This window comes from Cherax quadricarinatus, chromosome 15, assembly GCF_038502225.1.
Source record: "Cherax quadricarinatus isolate ZL_2023a chromosome 15, ASM3850222v1, whole genome shotgun sequence".
NCBI lineage: Eukaryota > Metazoa > Arthropoda > Malacostraca > Decapoda > Parastacidae > Cherax > Cherax quadricarinatus.
Window position 1 is genome coordinate 40,044,723 of NC_091306.1, and position 5,786 is coordinate 40,050,508.

Here is a 5,786-nt window from a genome sequence, read left to right on the forward strand (position 1 = left end):
TTTATAATGATGTTATCAATAGTGCATTAAGCATAATCACAAGACTAACTAAAACCATTCAAAATCAGTCTTTCACACTCTGCAAGCTATATCCATAATTCATTCCATGTCATCAGCAGTATCAGCAAATTTAGATTATCAAAACTAATCGCTAAACCCACCTGGGTCATACGATGCTGCGCAAATTAAGATGAGGGAAAATATCCCCACCATTTATACTAAAAGAAGTGATGGGTTCTTAAGTCAGGAAAGCACCCTGTCAGGACAGTTTCACTCCTCCCAGAAAAAATTATGATCAAAAAAAACACTAAACCCACCAGGGTCCCAGAATAAGATGCCCCAATCCCAGGCACAAACTACTCCCACTCCACCAATGCTCTAGTGACAGTATCAAGGGGAAATAAACTGCTTGTGAAAGGCTACTGCTGTGACTTTATATCACATTTTAGAGAGATCTTGATTATTATTATTATTATTATTATTATTATTATTATTATAAACAACTAAGAGCTAAACCCACAAGTCATACAGCCAGAGATCTGTCACTTGAGTTTTGGTACAAGATATTCTAGTGCTATGCCCCTCTCTCTCCAGTCAAGGAAAGCTTTAATTTCACAATGTTATGAAAGAATTAGTTGTGTGTAAGAGACCACTAGATTTGATTCACTGATATTAGATCACTTTGATATTAGGTAACCTTGACCACTCTACCTCTGTACAAGAGACTCTCCAGTGCTCAGTCTAGTTAAAATCACCTGTCATAAGGATATTGCTATGACCCTATTTTTGGAACTCTGTGACCCAAACCACTGCTCTTGGGATAACCAGATGACTGCCACTGATTGCAGAAATTAATTCTAATTAATTAACATCTGAGCTGATAGTCTTTGTAAAATGTGAATTGTGTACCACAACTGTAGCCTTTCACAATAGTAGTAAAGACCTTAGAAAATATTATAATCAAATCAAATAGGAAACTTAAAACCCAAATGTTGGATAGACTTGGGAGCAATTTGAATTTGTCCAGCTGAAAATTGTAAATTCAACATTATAAAAACAACAGATGACTTTGGAAGTAACCAAAAAAAAATGTGAAATGGTGATGCCAAAGCTGTTTTCAAGATTAACTTACTGTATTTATAAAAAAAAAAAATAGAAATTCCAGTGTAACCATAATAGTGGCCATTTGGTAGTCCCAGATTGTTGGTTCAGATCCATTGTATAGTATGTCCCTTCCATGCAAACTTTGTTCAGAAATTTTGTGAAACTACACTTTTCATCAATGAAAGGGTTTAAGGCCAAAATACATTATCAGAAAACACAGGCAAGACTGAGAACCGTTGAAATGTAAACTGGGGACAGAAATAGTCATTCAAAACTGATTTATATACAGTATATAGATTTTTATGCTTATTGTACAATCAGTGGTGTCATAATTGTGACTGGCAATCCTACATATGTAGTTCAGATCAGAGCAGTCCAACAAGTCGAATGTTCTTAAAACTAGTCTCGGTATTTTTTCCCCATAATTAATACTTATTTATGAAAATTAGCAAGGTAAATTTATAATTTTGCACCAAAAGTAACTTTAGCAGATTCAACATAAATAAAATGCTAATTTTGTGATGTTTGGATGGCTTTTCACAGAATTATAAAAAAAATTATTATGCACTTTGCATGTTTGGCAGAACAATCATTGCCAAATAAATCAAGTTGGCAAATCCTGGCTAAAAAAGCATGACTTATATTTATACATAGTGTATTCCCACTCATACATACTGTATACTGTATATACATTTGCACTCTCCTTTATACAGTACTCTCCTTTACATGCACATTTGCACTTGCTTACAAATACACATATAGTATATACATACATTTATACTTATCTATAGACATTTGGTCATATGCATATAAATACTGCGTGACCTTACACACACATGCAGACACAGACAGACACACACACACACACACACACACACACACACACATGCAGACACAGACACACACACACACACACACACACACACACACACACACACACACACACACACACACATGCAGACACAGACAGACACACACACACACACACACACACACACACACACTATCTCTCTCATTCACACTTGCATTCATATAAATACACACACACTTTTTGCCCTTACACAATCTTACACACAAGCCAGCATACACAAATCTATGAGAAATTTTAAATACTGCCATGATTAGTTTCATGGAGTATGAAAATGTGTAGGATCAGACCAAAGGTTGCCACTGGCTAAGTAACAACTTGCCATAACCCTAGTTGCTGTTTGGCTCCACTGAATTAGCCCCCAGCCCTACTCCAGTGGAGCCCCCACTAGCACTGGAAGTTGTTATCTGTGCCATCTGCTCCAGATTTTATTTATTTTATTCCTTCAAAACTCTTAGATTACAGACCCCTGATCCTACAACATCATAGGACCAGAATTCTGGATATAATGTATGTATAGAATCAAGTGTTAGGATACTGTATAATCATAGAAACAAAGGCTAAAATCCTGTAATAATCTAAAATATTATGAATTACATACTCCCATATATAGCATACAAATTAATGGTTAGAATACAATATAAGATCCTCCACCTATTTTCCCAGTGTAGGAATATTTAACAAGCTCTCTCTCTGAAGTGACTTAATTTTTATTTTTAAAGTTTGACCAAAGTTTTGTACCTTGCACCAGTACCTTGCATCAGTAATTATAAGATCTGTTTATACACATTGTTCAGGTTCAGATATATGCTTGTGAGTTTTCTCCCTGCGGAGAAATTATCACCCCAGTTATATACTCTCATCCTCCTGCCACTAAGTTACATCCTCCTGCCACTAAGTTACATCCTCCTGCCACTAAGTTACATCCTCCTGCCACTAAGTTAAAAGAAACTTGGCACTTGCATAATAAAAATGTATTATAGAATTATTATTTTTAATTACAAATCACTAAATAGCTTAACCACGAATATAATAAAACTTCATCAGAGATGTCTTCATCGTCATGATTCATCAGATAGAAATGAATATGAAAATATAACTTTGTTAGCTCATCAGACCATATATGATAGGTCAATGAAGGTGAGACAGAAGTAGCAGCTGTGTGTAGCTGTGGAGCCTCAGCTGCACTAGTGTTGACATATTAGCATAGTCTCTGTGGTACCAATATATTTTCTTGTCAGTGTTTCCAGTGGTGATTATGTTTTATCTTGCTGACCTTGATCCTTGTATTATCTACAATCGTGTGACATCTTTTACCTTTATGAGCCATTCACGATCTATTGACACCTTTCACACTGAATTCTTTAAAAAGACCAAAATATCTAAGGCTCAGAATGGTCAACTGCCTCACATGAACCATTTCTCTCCTGTAGCACACTGCATTCTCCTGTATAATCAAGGCCCACATCTATCTCTTTTTAGTCTGGAGATAAAATAGTTAGTAAAAAATATCGTGCAAGACCCTTACATTCAAAGCAACATGTTAGTCGTGTGCATGAACACTACGAGTGTCATCTTCTACGGCTCTTAGATACTGCTCGGGCAAACTTACCTAATCATGTTGTAAGATTATACCATTAAACAGTATGTGTAAATAGATACATTACTACCTTCTCTTTAGTATTGTACTATTGCAACTATTATTTTCACAGAAAAGCTAAACCCACCTTCTCCTTATAATAAAGTACAGTATAAGGTCTTTCCGATGCCTTAAAAATCAAGCAGAATCATTGCCTACACAACACAAATTTTGCCATTTTTATTGTTTCCAAAAAATTGCAGTACATGTATAGAATTTTATATATCAATGTATAAACATGAGACTTTTTACTTACTTGTACTGGTAGCAGTTATCATAAATTGATTATGTAATTATCAATAAAGATAAACACAAATTCTAAACAGTGTACAAATAAGAAACCAGAAGATAACTGCTACACAAAAACTATTAATTAAATCAAAATTATCACTAAGGTTTGGTCAGCCAACAGGTTAAATTTTAAGCTTCTAGCTACAATTTACTAATAATTTTGAGAGTTGGGATATGAAGACATTCTAGTAAAAATTTTGCATTTAGCATGCATTAAGAGTCCACAAGAAACTTAAACAAGTGACCAAATATTCTGGAGGTGAATAAGAATATGTAGAAAATGAATCTTAAAATAACATATCTGGGAAAAATATTTTAAAATTCAGCACTCGATAACATCAAAGACTTTACACTCACACTGCACAGGCAAGCCAAAACTAATTCCCAAATAAATTCTGTGAGATTATATTTAAGAACAATATCTGAGAGTCTCAGAAGAGGTGATGTTTCACTCTGAGGAACCTCACTCGTTGGCCACAGTCCAGCCCATTCAGTACTACCTCGAGTTAACCTCCTGTATCAGTATTTCTACAATATATTTATTCATTAATAAACTTTTACTTATGCATTCTCACGTTAAGAACATTTTTACAATAAAGAAGTTAAGGGCATTTTTATAGATATACATTCAGATCTTTAGCCAATCAGGGAGGCTTCGCAGAGTTGTAAAATGGGATGCACGCTCGTTCATGCATAACAGTGGGCTGTATTTGGCTAGAGTACTTTAAACTGGGTCTCAACAGCTTCTTATAATATTCACAAGTGGTTCATTTATAAATCATATATGTTGAAGTATAAGCAAGCTCATTTCTTTAGAAACAAAAACAAAAATAGCAAACTAAGAATATTACAAGAAATGGTAAATGCAAACCAACAGTCTTTTTTTGCATCTTGATTGTTTACGTACAGTATGATGTTCGAGCTCATTTTATATAGTGGCAGATAAAGGCTAGAAAGTATGCTTTTACCATCAGCAGTGATGAGACACCAGGCAATAGTGGCAAGTGTGCACTACAATCTGTTGTAGGATGCAAACTCTTCAGATGTACAAAGCCAGAAGCACAGCCCCTTTGTATTATTACTGCAAATGACCTGACATCACCATACAAGCAACTTTTAGTTTCAAAGCCCTGACCAAACACAGTCCTCTTTTATAATGAAAAAGTTAAGTTATAAGCATGCCATGAACTACATAATTGATACAAGCTTTATCATGTGGTCTTAATGCCTCTGACTGCTATGGCAGAATTCAAATATATCCATGATACTAGTAAATATTTCTCAGAATTAACAGCAGAAATACATTAACCCTTTTATTGATTTTAGTATGTATGTATGTATGTAGTATATATATATACATGTATATATACTCCATTATTTTGTCCAACCCCTGTATATATATATATATGTCATGCCGAATAGGCAGAACTTGCAATCTTGGCTTAAATAGCAATGCTCATCTTGCCATATAAGACAAGCGAAAATTTGTGTATGTAATAATTTCGCCAAAATCATTCTGAACCTAACGAAAAAAATATATTTAACTGTGTTTTGTATTAAATTATCATAAGCAAATCTAAAATACATATATATATGTCGTGCTGAATATGTAAAACTGGTCAATTAGCAAGAACTCATTTAAAATTAAGTCCTTTCTAAAATTTTCTCTTATACGTTTGAAGATACATATTTTTCATTAAAGTTAATGTAAAAATTTTTAATTTTGCTCCAAAAGAATCTTAGAAAACTTACCTAACCTTATTATAACAAGCGCAATTTATTTTAGCCTAACCCAACTAAATATATTTTAGATTTGTTTACAATAATTTAATACTAAACAAACACAATGAAATATATTTTTTTTCGTTAGGTTCAGAATGATTT